The following is a 25945-nucleotide window of genomic DNA, read 5'->3' on the forward strand; positions in this document are numbered from 1 at the left end:
TGAATGCTGAAATGAGGTAAGACTTTGGGGGACTATTGAGAAGTCATGACTGTATTTTGCAATGTGAGAAGGACCTGAGATTTGAGGCTGGGCATAAGGAGGGGTAGAATGATGTAGTTAGGATTTCATGTTGAAATGTAATCTCCAATGTTGGAGATGGGGCCTGGTGGGAGGTGTTTGGGTCATGGGGGTGGATCCTTCATGGCTTGATGCTGTCTTTGCAATGGTGAGTGAGTGCTCTTGAGATCTGGTTAAGTGTGTGGCACTTCCCCACCACCAACTCTCTTTCTCTTGCTCCAACTCTGCCATGTGACACATCTGCTCCTACTTCACCTTCATCCCTGAGTTAAAGCTCCCTGAGGCCTCCCCAGAAGCTGAGCAGATACCAGCACCATGCTTCCTGTAAAGCCTGCGGAACCATGAGCCAATTAAACCTCTTTTCTTTATAAATAACCCAGCCTCAGGTATTTCTTTATAGCAACACAAGAACAGCCTACCACTGGGGGAACAGAGTGAAGCCAGCCTGCTTCCACATCATCATTTTGGAACTGAGAGTCTATAACTATTGTTTATAGTTATTGCTTTTTGCACCTGTATAATAAAAGATTAAAAAACTAAAAGAAGTTACAACAAAAATACATTTATGCTATCTTTTATATTTACCTATTTAGTTACCTTTCTTCATGTGGGTTTGAGTTATTTTCTATTCAACTCAAAAGACTCCCTATGGCATTGGTTATAGGGAAGTTCTAGCAACAATGGACCCTCTTAATTTTTGTTTATATTGGAATGCCTTAATTTCTTCTACATTTTTGAAGGATCATTTTGCTGGATATAGAATGATTGGTTGAACTTTTTATTTTTCAGTATTGGACCTCATTGCCTTTTAGACACCATGGTTTCTAATGAGAAATCAACTGATAATCTTGTTCAAGATCGCTTGCATGTGATAAACCACTTATGTCTTGCTGCTTTCAAAAATTGTCTCTCTGTCTTTTGGCACGTTGCTTATGATGTGTCTAGGTACAGATAACTGAGTTTATCCTACTTGGAGTTTGTTGCAACTTTGAAACCCAGCAAGGCAGTCATTAAATCTTAAAGTTCCAAAATAATCATCTTTTACTTTATGTCCCACATGCTGGGAACACTACTGCAAGAAGTGGGTGACCAAGGCCTTGGGAAGTTCTGCCCCTATGGGTTTGCAGGCTTCAGACCCAATGGCTGCTCTCACAGGTTAGAACTGAGCACCTGCAGCTTTTCTAGGCACAGGGTGCAAGCTGCCAGTGATCTACCATTCTGGGGTCTAGAGGGCAGCACCCCATTCCCACAGCTCCACTAAGCAGAGCCCTCTTGGGGACTCTGTGTGGGTCTAGCCACCCTGAATTTCCCCTCTGAACTGCCCTAGTAGAGGTTCTACATGGGGACTCTGCCCCTGCAGCAGGCTTCTGCCTGGCATCCAGCCTTTTTCATATATCTTCTGAAATCTAGGCCAAGCCTCCTTCACTCTTGCACTCTGCATTCCTACAGGCTTAATGCCACATGGAAGCCACCAAGGCTTATGGCTTGTGCCCTCTTAAGTGACAGCACAAGCTGTACCTGGGGTCCTTTGAGCTGTGGCTGGAGCTAGAATGGCCTAGATGCAGGCAGCACTGTTCCAAGACTGCACAGGGCAGTGGGGCTCTGGGCCTAGCCCATGGAATCATTCTTCTCTCCTAGGCTTCTGGGGCTATGAGAGGAGGGGCTGCCTCTTAGATCTCTGAAATGCCTTTGAGGCCTTTTTCCCATTGTCTTGGCTGTCTTTTAGTTATGCAAATTTCTCTAGCAAGTGGTTGCTCAGCAACCTGCTTGAATTCCTCCCCTGAAAATGCTTTTTCTTTCTCTGCCACATGGCCAGGCTGCACATTTTCCAAACGTATATGCTCTGTTTCTTATTCCAATACAAATTCCAACTTTAAGTCATTTCTCTGCTCCCACATCTGACTAAAGCCTGTTAGAAGCAGCCAGGCCACCTCTTGAACACTTTGTTGCTTAGAAATTTCCTTTACCAGATACTCTAGGTTGTCACTCTGAAGTTCAAATTTCCACAAGTCCCTAGGGCATAAACAGAATGCAGCCAACTTCTTTGCTAGGGCATAACAAGGTTGACCTTTGCTCCAGTTCTCCATAAGTTCCTCATTTCCATCTGAGACTTCATCAGCCTTCATTGTCCATAGCACTATCAGCATTTTGGTCATAACCATTTAACCAGTCTCTAAGAAGTTCCAGATTTTCCCTTATCTTTCTGTTTTCTTCTGAGCTCTCCAAACTCTTCCAAGCTCTGCCTGTTACCCAGTTCCAAAGTCCCTTCCACATTTTCAGGTATCTTCATAGCAATACCCCACTCTTCAGAACCAATTTTCTGTGTTAGTTCATTCTTGTATTGCTAAAAAGAAATACATGAGACTTGGCAATTTATGAAGAAAAGAGGTTTAATTGGCTCACAATTCTGCAGGATATACAGGAAGCATGGCACTAGCATTTTCTTGGCTCCTGAGGAGGACTCAGGGAGCTTTAATTCATGGCAGAAGGCAAAGCAGGAGCCGGCACATTATGTGGCAGAACAGGTGCAAGAGAGAGTGGGGGGTGGGAAGGTGCCATATACTTAAACAACCAGATCTCATAAGAACTCACCCACTATTGTAAGGAGAGCACCAAGCCATGAGAGATCTGCCCTCATGACCCAAACACCTCCCACCAGGCCCTCCCTCCAACGTGGGGGATTACCTTTCAACATGAGATTTGGGTGGTGGGAATATCCAAACTATATCACCCCCCAACCAACAAAAACAAAAATAAATATACACACCAATATTATCCCCATCAACATCTCAGAACTCAAACATGAAGATGAGATAGTTCTTGGGGCCACAGAGAAGTGAAAAAACTCTGAGACAACAGTGAGAGAACTGGACTTCCTCATCTGTGATGGTTTTCCCCCATCTTCTTGACATGAAGTACCTGGAAAATTTCCCCCCAACTCATGGTTTCTACACACACAAAAAAGTGAGATTGAGGTGGACGACCAGCTTCCCCACAATCTTGAACTACTTGACAGGAGACCTCTCCCTCCCTAAACCCCTGGGAAGCATCAGGGGTGCCCGAAAAGAAAAATATCCCTATGAAGAGCCAGAGACAAAAGGGGGAAGTGGGACTACCATCCCACCCTAGAAATTTTTCTCTGTAGCTTGACAAAAAGAGATACCAAATCAGAGTGGCTGCTCAGCATCACCACACTGTAGAAGGTTTATTCCATTACTCCCCAGGGCATGAACCCATAGCCAGCTTCCCACACTGCTGGGATATCCCTTTGGCACTTCTCCTGTTCAGGATAAGTGGTACTCTGATTATTTACTAGAACTGAGGCAAACCTGAGCTTAAGGCACCATCTAGTGCCAAAAAGGAGGCAGCAACATAGCAGATTGTTTTTAACAAAAAGAAAATCGAAAAGTAAATTACAAAGAATTTTTTAGTAAACATATCTGATAAAAAATCAAAACAAGCCAGATAGAGAATACTGGAATAAATAACACTTCAATACAAAGACACAGATGTACATCCACATGAAACAACAGCAAACAGGGAACCATGACTACCTCAAACATACAAAGCTGGGAACCAGTGACTGACTCTCACAAGATGATGATAATGTGAACTCTCTCACCAAGAATGCAAAGTAGCAGTTTTAAGGAAACTTGGTGATCTTCAAGGTAACACAGAAAAGCAATTCAGAAATTTATCAGAAAAAATTAACAAAGCGATTAAAGAGAAAATCTTGGAACTGAGAAATACATTTGCTGAACTGAAAAAAATCATGATAGGCTCTCAACAGTAAAATGGATCAAGCAGAGGAAAGAATCAGTGAGTTCGAAGATAGGTTATCTGAAATACAGAAAGAGAAAAAAAGGAAAAAAATGAAAAGCAATGAAGAATGCCTATAAGACATGGAAAATTACCTCGAAAGATAAAATCTAAGAATTATTAGTGTTCAAGTTGAACAAGTTGAACAAGAACAAGGAGGTAGAAAGCTTATTCAAAGACATATTAACAGAAAACTTGCCAAACTTTGAGAAAGAGATAAATATCCAGGTAAGGGAAGGTCAGAGAACATCAAACCAATTTCACTCAAATAAAGCTACCAAAAGGCATATAATAATCAAACTCTTAAACCTCAAGGAAAGAGAGATAATCCTAAAAGCAGCAAGAGAAAAGTAAATAAAATGTAAAGGAGATCCAATTCATCTGGCAACAGACTTCTCAGTGGAAACTGTACATGCCAGGAGTGAGTAGGATGACATTTTCAAAGTGCTGAAAGAAAAAAAAAATAACTTATATCCAAGAATATTGTCTCCATAAAGCTATCTTTCGAATATGAAGAAGAGACAAGGTCTTTCCCAGATAAACAAAAGCTGAGATAATTCACCACCAGGAGACCTGTCTATAAGAAATGCTAAAGAAAGGTCTTCAATCTAAAGAAAAAAAATAAAAAACACTTAATATGCAAGAAGAAAGCATTTCAAGGTATTAAACCCACTGATACAATTTAGTGCATAGACAAACCCAAAATGCTCTACTACTATAATTGTGGTGTTCAGTCCACTCATAACAATAGTATGAAGCCCAAAAGACAAATATTTCAGAAACAATAATAGCTACAGCAGCCTTTTAAGAAACAGGTAACATAAAAAATATGTAAATTGAGAATACTAAAAGTCAAAATAGATGGAGTTTAAAATGTAGAGTATTTTTTCTTTGTTTCTATTTTTTCTTTGTGATCTAAGTTGTCATTTATTTAAAATAACTTATTATATCTGTGTGTTTCATAAGCCTCATAGTAACCACAATGCAAAAACCTACAATGGAGTGACAAAAAATTAAAAGCAACAAATTAAAACATACTACCAGAGGAAATCACTTAAACACAAAGGAAGACAGAAAGAAAAAAAGAAGAGAGGGGTTACAAAACAACCAGAAAACAAGCAAAGAGAGGGGTTACAAAACAACCAGAAAACAAGCAAAAAATGGCCATTGTAAGTCTTCACTTATCAACAATAACACTGAATGTAAATGGACTAAATTCTCCAATTAAAAGGCATAGAGTGGTTGAATGAATAAAGAAACATGACCCAACTACATGCTGCCCACAGGAAATTCACTTCCTCTATAAAGACACACAGACTGAAAGTGAAGGGGTGGAAAAAGATATTCCATATAACTAGCAACCAAAAAAGGTCAAGAGTAGCTATACTTATATCAGATAATAGACTACAAATCAAAGACTGTAAAAAGAGACAAAATCACTATATAATGATAAAGGGGTCAATTCAGCAAGAAGATATAAAATCATAAATATCTACGCACCCAACACCATAGCTCCCAAGTATATAAACATTAATAAATCTAAAGGGAGAGATAGATTGTAATGTAATAATAACAGGGAACTTCAATACCCCATTTTCAGTAATGAACAGATCATCCATACAGAAAATCAACAAACATTGGAGTTAAGCTACACCCTTGACCAAATAGGCCTAAATGTCATTTACAGAACATTTCACGCAGTTGCTGCAGAATACATACTCTTTTCATCAGCACATGGAACATTCTACAGAACAGATCATATCATAGACCACAAAACAAGTATCAACAAATTCAAAAATTAGAAATCATATCAAGTATCTTTTTTGACCACAATGAAATAAAACTAGACATCAATAACAAGAGAAACCTTGGAAAATACACAAACACATGAAAATCAAACAACATGCCTCTGAATGACCAATGGATCAATGAATAAATTAAGAAGAAAATTTAAAAATATCTTTAAAAAATTAAATGTAATATACCAAAATCCATGGATATAGCAAAAACAGTACTAAGAGGGAAGTTTATAGGAATAAAGTTTCTTCATAATTCAAAAAAGTAGAAAGGCTTCAAATAAACCACCTAACAATGTTCCTCAAAGAAAGAGGAAAGAAAGAATAAACCAAACCCCAAATTAGTAGAAGGAAAATAATAAAGATCAGAGGAAAAATAAATGAATGAGATTTTAAAAGCAATAAAGAAAATCAACAAAATGAAAAGTTGGTTTTACTGACAAACATTTGGCTAGACTAAGAAAAATAGAGAGAGAATCCAAATAAACAGTATCAGAAACACAAAAGAAAACATAACAACTGGGACCACAGAAATACAAAGACTCATTAGAGACTATTATGAACAATGATATGCCAACAAATTGAAAAATCTAGAAGAAATGGATAAATTTCTGGACACATGCAATTTATCAAGACTGAACCATGAAGAAATAGAAAACTTCAATAAACCAGTAATGAGTAATGAGATCAAAGCTGTAATAAAAAGTATTCCATTAAAGAAAAGCCCACGATCTGTTGACTTCACTGCTGAATTCTATCAAACACTAAATTAAGAACTTATACCAATTTCACTCAAACTTTTAAATAAAATTGAAGAGGAGATAATACTTCTAAACTCATCCTATGAGGCCAGCATTACTCTGATATCAAAACCAGACAAGGACACAACAAAAAAGAAAACCACAGGCTAATATCCCCAATGAATATAGATGTGAAAATCCTCAACAACACACTAGCAAACCAAATTCAACAACCCATTAAAAAGATCATTCACTGTGGTCAGGTGGGATTCATGGGATTCATCCTGGGGATGCAAGAGTGGGCCAACATATACAAATTAATAAACAGGATACATCACATCAACAGAATTAAGGATAAAAACTATGTCATCATTTCAATAGATGTTGGAAAATCATTTGATAATATTAAACATCCTTTTACGATTAAAAAAACCCTCAACAAACTAGGTATAGAAGGAACATACGTCAAAATAATAAAGGCTATATATGACAAAACCACAGCTAACATTGTACTGAATAAGTAAAAATTGAAACCCTTTCCTCTAAGATTTGGAACAAAACAAGAATCTCTACTTTTACCATGTTTTTTCCACATAGTCCTGGAAGCCCTGGCCAGAGCAATTAGGTAAGAGAAAGAATTAATAGACATAATAGGTAGGGAAGAAGTCTAATTAGCTTCATTCACAAATGACATGATCTTATACTTAGAAAAACCTAAAAACTCAACCAAAAAACTCTTAGAACTGATAAACAAAGTCAGTAAAGTTGCAGGATACACAATCAACTTTTAAAAATCAGTAGTATTTATATACACCAACAGCAAACAATCTTAAAAAGAAATCAAGAAAGCAATCCCATTACAATAGCTACAAAGAATATAAAATGCCTAGGAATCCATTTATCCAATGTGGTGAAAGATCTAATAAGGAAAAATATAAAACAATGATGAAAGAAACTGAAGAGGACATTTTAAAATGGAAAGATATTCCATGCTCATGGATTGGGAGAATTAATATTGTTAAAATAATTCTACCCAAAGTAACTTACAGATTCAATGCAATTCCTATTAAAATTCCAGTGAAATTCTTCACAGAAATAAGAAAAAATTTTCTAATATTTATATAGACCCACAAAAGACTCCAAATAGCCAATGTAATCCTGAGCAAAAAGAAGAAAGCTGAAGGTGTCACACTCACCTGACTTCAAAATATCCTCCAAATTTATAGTAACCAAATCAGCATTGAACTGGCATAACAACAGGCACATAGAGCAATGAAACAGAATAGAGACCCAGACATAAATCCAAACATTCACAGCCAACTCATTTTTGACAAAGGCAGCAAAAAGTTGCAATGGAGAAAGGACAGTCTCTTCAATAAATGGTGCTGGGAAAACTGAATAACCATATGCAGAAGAATGAAACTGAACCCCTATCCCTCCCTCATATACAAAAATCAAATAAAAATGGATTAAAGACTTAAATCCAAGACCTGAATCTATGAAACTACTGGAAGAAAATATTGGGCAAATGCTCAAGGATTGTGGTCTGGGCAAAGATTTTTTTGTGTAAAATCGCAAAAGCACAGGCAACCAAAGCAAAAATAGACAAATGGAAAGACATCAAGGTAGAAAGCTTTTGTACAGTAAGTGAAACATTAAGTGAAGAGACAACCCAGAGGATGGGAGAAAATACTTGCACATTATCTATCTGACAAGGAATTAATAACCAGAATATATAAGCAGCTGAAGCAGCACGATAGTAAAAAAAAAAAAATTAAATCCAATTAAAAAAAATCTGAATAGACGTTTCTCAAAAGAAGACATACAAGTAGCTAATAGGTATATGAAAAATGCTCAATATCACTTATCATCAGATAAATGTACATTAAAACCACAATGAGATATCATTTCACCCCAGTTAAAATGCTTTTATCGGCCAGGCGTAGTGGTTTACGCCTGTAATCCCAGCACTTTGGGAGGCCAAGACAGGCGGATCGTGAGGTCAGGAGATCGAGACCATCCTGGCTAACACGGTGAAACCCCGTCTCTACTAAAAATACAAAAAATTAGCTGGGCGCGGTGGCGGGCGCCTGTAGTCCCAGCTACTCGGGAGGCTGAGGCAGGAGAATGGCGTGAACCCGGGAGGTGGAGCTTGCAGTGAGCCGAGCTCGGGCCACTGTACTCCAGCCTGGGTGACAGAGCAAGACTCCATCTCAAAAAAAAAAAAAAAAGAAAAAAAAGCTTTTATCAAAAAGACAGGGAATAACATATACTGGCAAGGATGTAGAAAAAGAGGAACCCTAATATACTGTTGTTGAGAATATAAATTGGCACAGCCACTATGGAAAACTGTATGGAGATTCCTCAAAAAAATTATAAATAGTAAATTACCATATATATGATCCAGCCATCCACTACTGGGTATGTATCTAAATCAATATATCAAAGAGACACATGCACTCTCACATTTATTACAGAACTATTCGCAATAGCCAAAATATAGAATCAACGTAAATGTCCATCAGTGGACAAATGGATAAAGAAAATGTGGTATATATACACAATGGAATATTGTTCAGCCATAAACCATGCAATCCTGTCACTTACAGCAACACAGATGGAACTGGAAGTCACTCAGTGAAACAAGCCAGACACAAAAAGATAAATATTGCACATTCCCCCTCATATGTGGAGGATAGAAAAAAAGTGGATCTCATGAAGATAGATAGAGAATAGAGTGGTGGTTACCAGAGGCTGAGAAGGGCAGGGGAATGATGAGAAATCAATTAACGGGCACAAATGTACCACTGGATAGAAGAACTAAGACCTAGTGCTGGACAGGGCAGTAAGGTGGCTATAGTTTACAATAATACATTATGTGCAAATGGATCAGAGGCTTAAATGTCACAGCTAAAGCTATAAAACTCTTGGAACATAGGAGTAAATTTTCATGTTCTTGACTTTAGCAGATGATTCTTTGATGTGACATCTAAAATAAGCATCCAAGGCCAGGCGCGGTGGCTCACACCTGTAATCTCAGCAGTTTGGGAGGCCGAGGTAGGTGGATCATTCGAGGTCAGGAGTTTAAGACCAGCCTGGCCAACATGGTGAAACCCCACCTCTACTAAAAATACAAAAATCAGCCAGGCATGGTGGTGGGCGCCCATAGTCCCAGCTACTTGGGAGGCTGAGGCAGGAGAATCGCTTAAACCTGGGAGGCGGCGGTTGCAGTGAGCAGAGACTGCGCCACTGTACTCCAGCCTGGGTGACAGAGCAAGACTCTGTCTCAGAACAATAAATAAAAATAAAATAAGATAAAATAAGCATCCAAAAAAATTAATGAAATTAAAATTTTGCTTACTAAAAGATACTATAAGGAAAATGAAAAATCCACAGAATGAAAGAAAATAGTTGCCAGTTATATATTTGATATGAGTTGAATATATATTATTCAGAATAAATAAAGAATGATTAAAGCTCAAAAATAAATGTCAAATAACCCAATTTTAAAATAGGCAAATAATTTGAATAGACATTTCTCCAAAGAAGATATGCAGATAGCCAAGAAACACATTAAAAGATATTCAACATCATTAATTATTATGGAAATGCAAATCAAATCCTGAGGTATCACTCCGCATGAATAGTTATACTTTTTTAAAATGGAAAATAAGTGTTGGCAAAGATGTAGAGAAACTGGAATCCTTATACACGGCTAGTGGGAATGTAAAATAATGTAGCCACTGGTATAAAGGTTTAGCAATTCTTCAAACAGTTAAACGTAGAATTGCCATATGACCCAGAAATTCCACTCCTACATATACACAAATAATTGAAAAGATATGTTAACACAAAAAATTGTAAATAAATCTTCACAAGAGCATTATTCACTATAGCCAAAAAGTGGAAACAACTCCAAAATACTACAACAGATAAATGGATAAACTGTGGTATATCCATACTTCGGAATTTTTTCAGCCATAAAAATTAAGTACTAATACATGATATAACACAAACCTTGAGAACATTAAGCTGCATAAAAGAGGTCAGACACAAAAGGCCACATATTGTAAGATGTCACTTAATTGAAATATTTAGAAATCCATAGAAACAGAAATTAGACCAGTGGTTGCTAGACGATTCGGGAGTGGGGAATTGGGACTGACTGCTAATAGGTACAGGGTTTCCTTTCAGGGTGATGGAAGTGTCCCAGAATTAAACAGTGGTAATGGTTGCACAATATATGAATACACTCAAACCAAGTAAACTGCACAGTTAAAAATGATGAATTTTAAGTCATGTAAATTATATCTTAATAAAAATATCTAATAGAAATATATAATAAAATATTTACAGATGAAATGCTATTTGAGATTTACTTCAAAATAATTTTGTAATGGGGCTGGAGCAGATGAAAAGGGATTAGCTGGGTGTTACTGGTTTAAGCTGGTGATAGGAGCATATATTAAAATTTGTACAATAAATTTTGTAAAACGTCAGCTAAGTAAAAGATTTTTAAAAGGACATTGAGAAATATTTATTGTAAAGCTACATAATCAAAATTGATAGACTGGCTTTGAAATGAAAAACAACGTTAAGAAATGACCAAATAATACCTAAAATTTGTCATGTGACAAATTTGGCATTTCTAATTAGTAAGGAAGAAATGATTCCTAACTGGGTACCTCACTAATCTTTAGAGAGAAAAATAAATGGGTAACAGCCTTACACAATACCATACATGCAAATATAATCCACAAGGATTAAGTTCCAAATAAAATTTAAAATATGTAAGAACAAATTACATAAATGTGCAATGTAAAGTTAGAAACATATTAATAAAGTTCTTCTACATCTAATAATAAAAATAGATCTAAGGACTTTTTACAATATCACAAACTGAAAAATTATTCTCATAACATATGGAAAGGCATTACTGAAAAAAGAGTATTTCAATGAAAAAAGTTACTTAAACAGTGAATAAACAAAAACTGAAATACAAATGCCCAGTATACTAAATATGGTTCCATTTTTTGCAGTCTAACAACTGAAACCCTTTCTGATCCAGAGAAGTCCCTACTTTGGGTTTTTCAGGCAGGAAGTGAGTGGCTCCATCCATAAGAAGGGGAAGTATAAGTCACTTTCCCTCCTAGGCCCATCCAGCCTGGGCAAACAACTGTGACTTGTGTTAACAGACATCTTTAAAATAATACATATATTCTTTGAGACAGAGTTTTGCTCTGTCACCCAGGCTGGAGTGCAGTGGCACAATCTTGGCTCACTGAAACCTCTGCCTCTCAGGTTCAAGAGATTCTTGTGCCTTGACCTCCCAAATAGCTGGGATTACAGGCATGGGCCAACAGGCCTGGCTAATTTTTGTATTTTCAGTACAGATGGGGTTTCACCACCATGTTGGCCAGGCGGGTCTCGAACTCCCGGCCTCAAGTGATCCGCCCACTTCAGCCTCCCAAAGTGTTGGGATTACAGGTATGAGCCATCGCACCTGGCCTAAAATAATTTTTATTGTTTGATGTAGACAAATAGTTTGCTCACAGTCTATTAGAAGATACACATGTTGGTCCAAACTTTTTGGAGAAAATTTGGCAATATGTATCAACAGCTATTAAACAGTGAAGACACTGACTCAGCAGTTACACTCCTAAAAAGTATTAAGAGAAAATGCTCACCCTAGTATGAAAATGTGTTCACAGAGATGCTTATCATAGCGTGGTTTATATTTACAACACAAATTGGAAGCTACCTGAATGTACAATAGAACATGAATCAGATAAATTATGGTGCACCCACATAAAAGAATTATATGCAACCATCATAACTAAGGAGGTGAAAAATCAGGCTAATAAACAGTATTTGCACTAGAATCTCATTTCACTATGTGCGTGTGCATATATGTGTGAATAGACGCATACACACCCACACATTCAGGGAGAGAATGAAGTTTACACGCTAGCACGTTAACAGTGGTTACCTCTGCGGGGGGGTGGGGGGCAGCTAATGCTAATAAGCTATTGTGTTTTTTCCCTTCGTTTGTTTCCTTTGTTTTGTCTATAGTTTCTATTTTCCAAAATATGTTCTTTAAAAAGTAAGAAAACGTTTAGAAATAATATTTCTGAAGTTAAAAAATAATTACACCAACATACTATTTTTCTGTATCTGCATCTTACATTTCCCATAAAATAAATGCATATTCTACAAAGACTCTACTAAGAATAGAGGGTTTTTTAAATGGCCAAACTGCACTCATTAAATCAGAGTTATGCTTCACTTTTTAATTCAACTCTAGCTTGTCTTTCAGTAAATAACTGAAATAAACATATTTTGGACAGGCTCATTCAAATGGACCACCATTTAAAATATCTATTAGAATACTATAAGCACAAATCCTTCAAAATTTGCATAAGCTTTTAAATTGTGGGGTTTTATATGTAGAAAATTACATTGTATCTTTTCCCTTGGTATTATTTAGTTGTTTACTTTAAGGCTATTTATCCTTGAATGAAAAAAAAAATAGTTGCCATGTTTTTGTAATTCACAAACTTCAATAGCACTGTGCCATAACTAGAAATAATAGAATTAGATGTGTAATAGGAATCCTATGTGTTGAGTATAACTAAAATGCTGCAACCTATTTAAAGATTAATTTTTCAAGTTGGGTTTATAAATCATTTACAAAGAAATTGAGCAGAACTAAAATTACAGTCCAACTGTCACATTCCTGCGATGTGACCGCAGTGTGCTCGGGCTGGAAGCCACAGCAATGAGTGTTTGCAGAGCCGAAAGCTCTGCCAGACCATCAGGAACAAATATCTTCCACTGGCCAGATACTGGATCAACAACCATTAAATATAATACGAACCATCTTCCATGGCCATAGCTCAAAAGCTATGAACACAAACAGTTGCAAATATGTCATTGGAAACTCAGGCACCCTCACACTGATTGGTCCATGCACTGCACAAATTGCCTCCATTCTAGCTCAAGAGAAACCCCCATGACCTTTCAAAACAGAGATGAAAACAAGTCCTCAGTGACTAATTTTAGAGACCTGCCTTTTCTCGTGTCCCTCCTTTGATAAGTTTCTTGTTCTATGTATCAACATTTACAAATGCTGCTCTGTTTTCCACAAGCTGCACACACTAGGGCCTCCCCACCTCTGCTCCTCAGTGTGCATGACTGTGTACATTTTAGGAGGGGATGTAAATGGCCTCAACTGTATGAAAGCATGACACAACCTTTGGGATGATTCTGTGGTTTCACTGGCTCACCCACGTTACGTAGGAGGCTGCAACGCGTGGAGGTGGCCGACGTTTATGGCTGGTATAACGCAGCACCGCCCAGCAGCAGCTCAGCCTTCTTGAGGCTGGTGCCTCTCCACCCTCCCTCACTCACAGAACATCGAACCTCTCCATTCTGTAAACTCAATGAAAACAATGCATCCATAACAAAGGCTCAATTCTAAATTTACCAGGAGGCATAGGTCTAAATTCTGTGATTAGAGGTTACATTTCTAAGAATCACTGTAAACCTTCCTAACATTCATGCATGCACGTCTCATGTCTGAGATGCAGCCACATCCTTCCTCATGTTAAAAAGCTGATGTCTGGTCTGATCTCAGCCTCCCACACATAGCAGTGGCTTTGTATCAAATTCTACCCTTTCTGCCACAGCACCTAGCACTGCCTGACATGTTGTCTGTGTTTTTCACTAGATTAAGGTCCATGAAAACAGAATCTTGGCCAGCCCTGTTCACCTGTTTTCACGGCACTCATTAAATATGTGTTGAATGAATGAATATATGGATTACATTTTGTACATAAAAATATACCTTCTTGACATTAGCATTTCAATAAGTGAATTGATGCTGGTTTTCTTTTCTTAGGTCCAGAGTTAGGAAGCAAGGAAGTTTTCTAGAATTAAGAATGACATTGAATCTTCATTTTTTTTCTACTGGAGTTCATTCGTGTTGATTCCTTCCTTAAACCAGTAAAGATTACTGCCTTTCAAAACCAAAGACAATTATATCTTAATCCCGTGGACATTGGGGAGCAAACACTGCTTCCAATCCATCTGAGGAACAGAAACATTTGGATAAGAGAAAGACAATTCAGTAACTTGTCAAATACTTCCTGGCAGAGAGCAGATGGGCAGCAGACTCCTGCAGAACAGAGCTTGTTTCCCAGAAGCACCCCAGCATCCAGCTCGCTGAGTGTTCCCTGATCTACTCATGGTCTCATGGTCTGCAATCGACATGAAATCACAGCAGGTGCACAGGGCAGGTGAGGAGAATTCTGCAACATTAAACAGTTTGTTTGTTTTTTTTTTTGAAATGGAGTTTCACTTTTTTGCCCAGGCTGGAGTGCAGTGGCGTGATCTCAGCTCACTGCAACCTCCACCTTCTGGTTTCAAGCGATGTTCCTGCCTCAGCCTCCCAAGTAGCTGGGATTACAGGCACCCACCACCATGCCTGGCTAATTTTTGTATTTTTAGTAGAGATGGGGTTTCACCATGTTGGCGAGGATGGTCTCAAACTCCTCGTGATCTGCCTGTCTCGGCCTTTATTCTCCATGTAGCTTTGTCTTTGGATGTAACCAGTGTGATGTGTTAATTACTACTCTTTACAGTGGCAAAGGCAGACCTTGAAGGTTCTATTGTAATTTTCTTTTTTCCCAATAAAAGTATCTTTAAAGTCTTAAATAAACTAAAACATTTCAGCTGTATTTAAAGTTTAGATACAACAAATTATATACTTATCATTGTACATTTTTAATTTTAATACAAGTGAAAATTTTTGAATAATTATTTGAAGACATATAACCTTCAATTTTTTAAATTTCTTAACTTTTTCAAACTTATATTTTTTCAGGGAAAAACATTTAACATTTTTATACTTCACATAATTCCCTTATTTTTTAATACTTGGAGTCACTGAGAATGAGTACAAGATGAGACATTAATAGAAATAGAAAATACTAAAAATGGGAATCAAAAAGCAATCAAAATAGAAAATCTTCTCAAATAAGTTTACTTCATTTATTTCTAATTGCAAAAAAAGAAAGCAGACATGGATTTTACCAAAGTCTATAACAAATTATTGAATAAAGATCTAATATTGAGTAGAAAATTTTTTTTATCAAATCCATAACTTGAACAGAGCAGAGGGAACTGCCTCGACTTCCTATTTTTTATTATTAATAAATGAGAAATACATTGCCAGTCTTTTAGCAGAATACCCACAAATGCACAATGAAAATTACATTCAATTGTATTTGAAGTTTTGTTTACTTTAGTCATATAAATGAAATTTTATTTAGTTTCAATTTTTATGTGACATAGGTGTATTTGTCAATGGGTAGATGTGTATATTTGTTGGGGTAAAACATGTTCTTTTCATAGTTGGTTAACTGAAATAACAATTGCAACCTCTGGCTTCTGGCAGTCCCTTAATCTAGACCCCAAAAACAGGAAAACTTAAAATTAAAAAAAAAAAAAAAGATGCTTCAGATGAAGTTACACCTAGAAGGGGAATTATCCCTGGGCCTGTATCACTGGAGGTCTCCTGACTATTGATAGCAATCCAGCACCTATTTTTGAGCACCTACAGTTTATGGCAAAAAAACCCCACAAAAACATACATATGTGTGTGTCAGACTCCCGAGACGTAGAGGTCTTAAGAGATCAAAGTCTGTAGGGGAAACAGAAAAGTGAATTACAGGTCTGTGAAAGAGCTGAGCAGAAAAGCCTGAGACCTGCTCAGAGGAAGACAGGCTCCCAGAGAAGAACACATGTGTTAGACAGAGCTTCAAGGGAAGATGAGGATTAGCAAGGGAGGTAGTGGAGCTCAGGGTTTCCAAAGAAAGCACAGGACACAGGCATGGCCATGTGAGACAGCATGGCATGGAAGGAGGGAGACAGCCCACATGGTTGGAGTAAATGGCTTTGCAGGAAAATTGGGGGGGGGGGGGCGGTGGTGAGGTGAGAACGATTGGGTGCTAGACATAAATGAGTCTTATATCCTATGCCCAGGAATGACTGGGGACTCCTGAAACTTTTTTGCATGGAAATAACAAAAGTGACTAAATAGAAAATAATGGAGAATGTATTTCCTGAGAAAGATCCATCAGAAAGCAATGCCTAGTTGGAATCTCAGAAGTTCCCTAAAGACAGCAGGAGTAAGGTTTTAGTCACCCTCCTTTAATGGGTCATCCATTCCCTGTGCTCAGAAACAGAAAAGGCAGAGAGGCAAGAGGGAATGAGCAGAGATCCCACATTGGGCACCACCAGCAATGGAGCTGCAAACACAGGCAGAGCCCCCAAGGAAGGAGCTGTGTTCACGGAACCATGCAGGCACCAGCCTGTGATCCCATCTGCTGCAGTGATGAGCATGTGTTTCACCCCAAAACTCTCAAGGAAGGTGACAATCTCACAAGCAACCATGCATCACCAACTGGTAATGGTTCTCAAGAAGGTAAGCCTGTGTGTGTGTGTGTGTGTGTGTGTGTGTGCACATGTGCACGTGTATGCATACATGTGCCTGTGTGCATGTGTATTCTGCCTAACTGCCCTAACTAGAACATCCAATACAATGATGAACAGAAGTGGTGAGAATGAACATCCTTGTTTTTCCTCATCTTGGGGAAAGCACCCAGCCGAAAACCATTAAGACTGATGCTAGTCACAGGGTTCACAGGTGGCTTTATTAGGTTAAGGAAGCCCCCTTCCATTTGCTGCTGTTGCTGTTGCTAAGTGTTTGTATCATGGATGGTTGTTAAATTTTGTCAAATCATTTTCCTGTGTATGTGATATGATTGTGTGGTTTTGTTTTGCTGATGTGATGCATTACATGTGCTAATTTGCATTTGTTAAACCAACCTTGCATTCTGGGGATGAATCCCACTTGCTGATGGTGTGTAATCCTTTTCATAGATTGCTAGATTTTATTTGCTAATAATTTGTTGGAGATTTTTGTATTTCTATTCACAGAAAACATTGGTCTTAGTTTTCTAATTTTTTTGATGTTTTTAATCTGGTTTTGGACTCAGGGTAATACTCATCTCAGAGAGTGATGTATTCTCTCCTCTTCTATCTATTGGAAGAGTTTGTGAAGAATTCATATTAATTCCCTTTTAAGAGTCTGGTAGGAATAACCAGTGAAGCCATCTTATCCTTGGTTTTTCTTTGTGGGAATTTTTTTTATTATTATTACTAAGTTAATCTCTTTACTTGTTATAGATCTAGTTCAATGTTCTGCTTATTCTTGAATCAATTTCAGTAACTCATGTCTTTCTAGGAATTTGTCCATTTAATCTAAATTATCTAATTTATTGTAATATAGTAGTTAAAATATTCATTTATAATTTTTAAAATCTCTATAAAGTTGGTGGTAATGGTCTCTCTTTTGTTCCTGATTTTAGTAATTTGAGTCTTCTCTTTTTTTTTCTTGGTCAGCTCTAGCTCTTATTCTTTGCTTCCCTGCTTTAGGAATTTCATATATTCAACATCTGGATATACTAATTTGTTAGCTAGGTAAAACATGAACTTATTTATACTTAAGAACATGTTAGTATGAAAAATACCTATGGATATCTATTAAATTCTTCTGTGAATTATTTAAGGTATAATTTTACAAAAAAAAACTTGTCTAGAAAATAAAATACCAAATCATTCAAAGGCAAACTTCTAATACTACAAGGCTACCATGGCATAGTGCAAAAACAGCACCAATCCAGGATTCAAGAAGACCTCTATGATGCTAGCTCTGCTATGAACAAGCACGTAATTTTCAATTAGTCACTTATTTTCTTTTGGCTAAAAATGGAATCAGGTGGTCTTTAGGGCCCATCGGTATGAAGATCCTTTCATTGTTTGATACCTAACAGTAGAGTAAACAACTACATTCAGATCACCTAAGAAGCATCAGAGCACCTAAGGAACATCAGATAAAAATCTATTCAGATCCAAATAATAAATACAGCTTGCTTGACATGCCAGGGCCGATTTTCCCTTTCCACAGTTTTAAGACTCAAAACTGTATTAGATTTTCTTGGATCTGACAATCAAAAGGTATTGGAGCCACACAGGAATACCATGAAGGATTTCAAACTCAAATTCAGCAACGAGGAAAAAATAGGTTAACCTATTATAAGTCCTTTTTTCTTTCTTTCTTTTATAATCTAACATAAATCATGAAAATCCAAAGGCAAAATTAAAAGGCAATAAAATATGTTCCAGTAGTTCACCTTATCCTGGGAAGGGCTTACTAACTGTTGCCCAGATGTACTTAATGCAGCTTAAAACGACCATGTCATTTAACTTAACCATGTGCATCTGCCTGTCCAAGACCACCCCGGCTTAGGAAAGCTCCACTTTCATAAAGTATGTGGACCACAGAACTTGGTAAGTCAGACAAGAGCAACAAAGGAGGTTCAAGATGAAGGTTAGAGAGTACAGGTTTCTCACCAGATCTGTACACACTGTAAATGATAAACAAGAGCAATTATTGTTTAGCTCTGACACCCAGTGTATTCACTTCAGAGTAATGTTTCCAGCAGAAAATACCAGGGCCAATCCACTGTTCCAGACTTTGTCTCCATTAAATCCAATACTGTTCCCACATACTTTAATTTAAAGGAATTAAAACCAATAACTACACACAAGGCTGAGAGATCACTTTACAGAAGCAAATCCAGAAGTTGCCAGCATGCCTGTAAGATTTCATTTCTGGAAAGCATTAAATTATCCTCTGTGCCAACAGAAAAAAATAGGCTCAAAAGGAATAAAAATGAAGTACTGGGCTAATAGTTCAAAAAAGCATAAGGTTTTCTGCGGTTTATAACTTGAGGACTTTTTCCTTTTAAGAGTCCCTTCAGGTAGAGCTTTCAAAAATACAATCATAAGCCTTATATAAGGACCACATCTGATATGAGCCTTGCATAACAGCAAGGACACCCCACTTTCCTCAAGTTCAGTCCATGTGCATCACCAGAGCTACACTTTCACTCCACCAGCTACAGTGAAGTCATTAAATATTTGCAAGGCCACATTTTCCAAATTAGGTCCATTATTTTTATGAACCTCAATTCTAACAAATGCCGTGATAATCCTAGGTTTATTTCTAGATGTCTGAATCTCCCATTTAAAGTGCAGAACTAATGAAACTGGTCTTATTCTGACACGGATTGCTTATAAATGAAAAAAAAAACTACAAAAGAAAACCATGGCTCTGCCAACCCTTGCACAAATGTGTGATCATGCTCACTCACACAACAAATATTCACCAAATGCTCTTTAAGCCAAGCAGTGCTCTAGGCTCTGGGATTAGGCAGCTGGGCTCACAAAAGTGATCAGATGTTAAGTCAGACACAAACCAGAAATCTCACCTAGGACCCAGCTTTTCCAATCATTAGAGGGATACAGCCACCAAGAGGCACAAGAAAAGCAGGAAGAGGTTAAGACATCGTGTGTGGGTCTCCAGGTCTTCCCTTCCCTCTTAGTCTCTGGGTAAGGTACATGGTTTAGTTCACATAGGGACAGGGATGTAGGTTATGAAACATCTCCATTTAATACTTCAAATAGCTGTCTGGTTCTCTAGAGAGCCATGACTCATGGATCCATAGACCACAAATTTATTTACCATGCAATCCTAACCCAGAGAAATCCTGCTAAAACCAGAACATAGATAAGGGCTCTTTTCATAGCAAACATCATGACTCTATTTACCAGGAGGCCTATTATCCTCATATAACAGAGACGCGTGTAGGTCACTTGTCTTCTTTCTTTTTCTTCAAGTGCCCCTTGGTATTCCTAGTGGTTGAGAGGGAGGAATCGCAGGCCAGCTGCCTCCCAGACATTATACAATACAGGCAAGATCTCTCTTCTTACGTAGCTTATGCTCTTCAGGGAGGAGCATCCAATAAGGAAATGTATGAATAGACAAGACAATTTTAGAGATTTGTGTGCTGCAATGAACATAGAATAGGGTGATGTGATAGGGAATGAGTAAGAGGGCTGCTTTAAATTGGGTGGTCAGAGAAGGACTCTCTGAAGGTATGATTTAGGACCTGAGATCTGAAAGACAAGAAGTCATTCATAAGAAAATCTCTGCAAAACCATCCTAGTCAGGAAGAATAGCACATGCCAAACTCCCAAAGTGGAAGAGCTTGGTGTAAAATAGAAATGATTGAGAAGCAGAAAAATTGCCTACAATGTTGGAGAGTATCGGATGGGGGAGAGTGGATGGAGGGTGGAATGTGAGCAAGGATCAGATGATGGGAGGTCACTGACGTGATGGGCGTGGGCTTCGATCTTATTCTGGGTAGAATGAACCACCATGGGGGTAGTGCCAGAAGAATCACTTGATCTGACCTGTGTCTTAGGCCATCTGTCTGTGGGTGTAGAAGAGGCAGTAATGGACATGGGGGGAAGCCAGAGTATTCTGAAGCAGCCCAGCTGTTAAGAGACGGTGGTCTGGACAAAAGCCGGGGGAAATGGCAAGAAATAGAAGGGTTTGGGTTATGTATTAAAGTAATGACCAGGAGTGTGAAAATCATATCTCAATAAAGTTGTTTAAAAATATATGGCCAAGAGTCCCTGATTTTTGTAGATATCACTATATATTGAAGCATTTACAGACAAAATGATGGGATGCCAAAGATTTTCTTCAAAATAAATTGGGTGTGTATGTGTGGTGGGGGTGGGGAGAGATGGAGCAAGATAAGCCGTGAGCTGACAACTGGGGCAGCTAGGCTAGCCACAGTTGGGTGTGTGGAAATTATATTAACATTGAATATATGTTTTAAATTTCCATAATAAAGTGTTCAAATTTGAACATTAAGTCTGGCAGGATCCTGATGGTCACAGGGTGGTGAAACACCTTGTGTGTATTTAGTCAATCACTAACCTTACACACATTCTCTGTAACATCTCCAGATGATCCTTCAGTCTGCTTAGAGTAGCATGAAACTTCTTTTCAACAGCCTGTACTCTTATGTCATTTAATCTGAAGAAAGTGCTTTGTCACACTGAGCGAAAATCAATCTCTCTGAAACTTCCAACTGTGAGACATAGTTCAGTAACATGGAAGCAAAGCAAATGGTTGGACTCCTCCCATAAGGTCAGTCTTAAGAACGGATATCCCACCTTTCACAAGCTAAAATGAAATTCTTTAAGTCACTCCTGAAACCAGAAATAGATATTTTCCTTCGAAATAGTTATTTTCCTACTCTTCCTCTCCTTTTTTTCATTCCAGGAAAACTCATCTCCCTCTAGGACCTTGCAATTTCAGTTAAGGTCTCCCTTTTCACTGGTTTATTTATATAGGCCTGCAACATAGTCAAGCCTCCACATACTGGAATACACACACACACACACACACACACACACAAACACACTTATATATATATATGCGCATGTATATATACAAACACTAACCATATGCAGTAATATGAAGATTTTTTGTTCTTCAGTACACATAGTAAATGACATTTTGTAATCTTGACATTACTCCTATGATATAATCCCATGAAATACACACATTACAGACTACCAAATAAATGTGTAGGCCATATAGTTTCTCGCACTTACCCTGTTCTATCATAATGAAGGAAACATAGCTCAGCATAAGAAAGATTTTATTTTGAAGACAAATTTGAATCTCCTCTAATTTATTAGAATGAGTTGACATTCTAGTCCCTTATCATTAATAAGCAATAGCTTAGGGTGTAATTCACAACTGGGTGGATGCACACTGCCCTTTCATGGTTTACATGCCTTCCATTTTGTACTAACGGTGTACAAAGCTTTGGAGTTGTTTCCATCGCACAGCCCCCTGGTCTTCTGACAGCCTCACCACAGTGTCCCAGTCCCTTCTGTCCACTGCCTATAAGAACTGGACCTCCACATCCTTCATTGAGGGATCTCCCCCATCGCCCCAACCCGCTGGGAAGCAACTTGGCCATCACTTGTCCACAGTTAATTGGACAAAGGATAAGCAACTGACCCAGCCAAAATATTCCATTTCATGTTGACAGGAAATAGTGATTCCAGATAAAGCTCTGGCAGTCAGCCGTCTCTGTCAGTGTTTCATTTTGCCTACTGCCCCAAATACCTCACTTCCTTCTTGCTCCGTGTATCATGTTAGACATCCACCACCATCCCTTACTTAAAAAAAAAAAACAAACCTTATCAAATAACATGATTCACATCTCAATCTAAGCAGTTCAGAGAACTTATACCCCAAATCAACAGTCTTTCATCCCAGCCCTCCCCACTCACAAGCCCGTTCCAAGGAGGCAATGTCAGTGCTAAGACTGACGATGCTGGGTGCTGTTCCTGATCAAAACCAGTTTGTGTCCTGTCCACAGGTGGGGGTGAAGGAATTTAAAAAACCCAGCTTGTGTCTGTTGGCTCCCTCCTGTGAATGAAGAGAGGTTACCTCAGCCACAATAAGCCTTGGGAAACACAATAACCCCTGTGGACTTCACATTCCCAGGGCTATACAATGATATTATGATTCTTACTATTTTCTTCTGTTAACCTACATAGACTCCTCTCTCTGAAAAATGAGTCCATTAGCAATGCTACCTCCCGACATCAGGCCTACCCACCTTCACTTCTTACATTTTAACCAAATTTTAACCAAATTTTGAATGGCCATAGCTGTTAACATTTAGGTGGTTTTCTATAGCTACAACCAGGTTTTCTATCCTTTCCTATGGATGGTATAAAGAAATTCAAAATCATTAATCATCATTTTCTTTCTTTTGCTTGTGTAAAATTATTCATCATGCAGTCAAGAACATACTAGGATTGCTGTTCCTTCTCTATGGCCCCTAGAATGACTATTTAGGTAACAAAAGCAAAACATTCCTCACACCCAACTGAAATGCACTCTTGCCCCACACCACATAACTTGCTTACAATCACGATGCTTAAAATTATATTGACTTCTTTCACATTGAGATCATATATTCTTTTGTTTTCTTAAACTTATTTTCCTTTCATTATTAATGAAAAAATATTTCTGTCATATCTTGAAGATTTTCTATCTTCTCAGTATTGCTCTTATTGAATAGAATCTTTTTTTTTTTTTCTTTAGAGGGAGTCTGGCTCTGTCGCCCAGGCTGGAGTGCAGTGGCGAGATCTCGGCTCACTGCAACCTCTGCCTCCCGGGTTCAAGCAATTCTCCTGCCTCAGCCTCCTGAGTAGCTGAGATTACAGGCGCACGCCACCATGCCCAGCTAATTTTTGTATTTTTAGTAGAGACAGGGTTTCACCATTTTTTGGTCAGGCTAGTCTCAAACTCCTGACCTCATGATCCTCCCACCTTGGCCTCCCAAAGTGCTGGTATTACAGGCATGAGACACCGCGCCTGGCCTGAATAGAAACTCTTTTTACCCCGAGATCTTCCCAAAATTTTCTGTCCACCTGCATGAACCTGGACCTGGTATTTTCTAACCCTGAGACATAGCTGAGGCCTGAGATTTCCCTCCATCACTCTCCTGGGTTAGATTAGTTATTTCCTGGATTCTGTGCCTTCTCTGTTCTCAGAACCCTCATTTTATTGGTGTATCTGCTCAAGTAAACTCTCCAGGGGGAGTGCCTTGGACATGAACACCATTTCTCTGCATCACTGAAGAAATCTTTATTCTAGCCTTCAATTTAATTGGTTGTTTTCTATCTAAAATAAGCCTCCCTCAGAATTTACAATAAATTGCAAGGTGAACAAGGAAAAGTAGACTCAAATAAAAATGTAATAAGGACCATTAAGGAAAGGCAAGAAAAAAAAAAACCCTAAAATAGAAATGAGGTTAAAAAGACAAAAAGGACAAGGAAAACAGTAAAATGAATGACAGGCCAAGAAGAAATAACATACACAAAACCAGAGTCTCTGAAGAAAGTAAAAATAAACAGTAGAACAAACCAATATTTAAAACTATAAGAAAAACTTCCAGATTCATAAAAAAGGACACAAATCTATATCCTGACCCACAACGATCTACTCTGAGCTGTGTATCAGTGAAACAATCAGACTTCATTGATAATTCTCTACGGGGATCAATGAGCTGCAGAGGAATCTGACTGCATCAAGCACAGCACACAGCACAGGGCAGCACCGCTGTCAGACATGTCAATAAGAAAACGTGTGCTGAGAATTGCAGAACCAGCCAGCCTGGCCTTCAGGCACGAGGCCATAGAAAAGTAGCTTTAACCTGCAGGAACTTGGGTGTTCTCTAACCACGAACTCTTTTTGAGAGATCTAATAGAAGAAAAGCTTGGTCTAACTGACAGATGACTAGAAAATTTTCAGCAAAAGGACTGATGGTCCCGGTAACCCCTACAAGTTGCAACCATAAGCAAATCTGGTAAAAGGAAAAGAAAAAAGTACTTAATGAATTTTATACTCTATCCAAGAAGTAGGCATAAGTTAACCAAAATATCTTGAGACTTAAAAAATTCTAATGTAATAAATAATGATGATAAATCTTAACATGGTCACTTAATAAAGATTAATTATTTTCTTAATGAATGACTATTTCTAGGTGTTCTCCTCCTCTAGACAAATAGGGAACAAAATTTTATATTAAGGGAACAATTTCATGATTTCTGAAGACAAACTGTTGTTACATAGGTCCACTGCTCCTGCTTCAAACTTTTCATAGGAAAGGGGTATAGATTTTAGACATTTGCAGAAATCCTGAGGATGACACTTTCATACTATACTGTCTAGCTCATAATTTATTTTTAAAGGTGAGTTTAAGGAGGTAAAAATGTATATGCAAAAATGCCAAATTTTATCAACGAATCATCAAATTGGTAGTTAAAAGTTTAATGATAAATAGGATATTTATATCAAAGTATGTAGCCAAAAACCACTTATTAATTTTAGAAAGAAAAATGTTGACTTTATAATAGGGAAATCTGATAAGCAGTATCTTAGCCAGTTATTAAATTAAACAAAGTAATTGCAACAAACCAACATCATTTAACTACTGATAAAAGTACAACTTTGTTTCTGTGGCATTCCTGACCAAAAAAATATCTAATTATAAGAAAATATCAAAAAAGTCAAATGAGGAAATTTTACAAAGGAATTGACTTGTACTTTTTTAAAATGTCAAGGTCAAGAAAGACAGAAAGGCTTAGAATTTATTCCAAGAGACTAAGACAAAATAACTAAATGAAATGCATCATCCTGAAGAGGAAAATGGTGACAAAGCATTTTTAAATGTTAAAATTGGAAGTGAACTGTAGAGTAGATAAATATAGATAATAGTCTTGTATTAATGTTACATTTCCTGACTTTGGTAATTGTCCTCTATTTATGTAAGGGGATGTCCCAGGTCTTAGGGAATGCATACTAAAGTGTTTAGGCATAAAGGGAATCATATTTCAACTAACTCTCAAGCAGTTTGGAAACTAAATTTGTAATATATACAATCTAATAAAAATATTATGCAAGCCATATGTATAATCTTAAATTTTCCAGTAGCCATA

At 37.7% G+C, this 25945-nt stretch overlaps 1 protein-coding gene across 9 annotated transcripts in view; it reads right to left on the minus strand.

The window, feature by feature from the left end:
- Positions 1-25945, minus strand: part of WDR27 (WD repeat domain 27) — a 237330-nt gene that overhangs the window by 59859 nt on the left and 151526 nt on the right. The gene's annotated exons all lie outside the window — the stretch shown is intronic.

Source organism: Pan paniscus, chromosome 5, assembly GCF_029289425.2.
Source record: "Pan paniscus chromosome 5, NHGRI_mPanPan1-v2.0_pri, whole genome shotgun sequence".
Taxonomy (NCBI): Eukaryota; Metazoa; Chordata; class Mammalia; order Primates; family Hominidae; genus Pan; species Pan paniscus.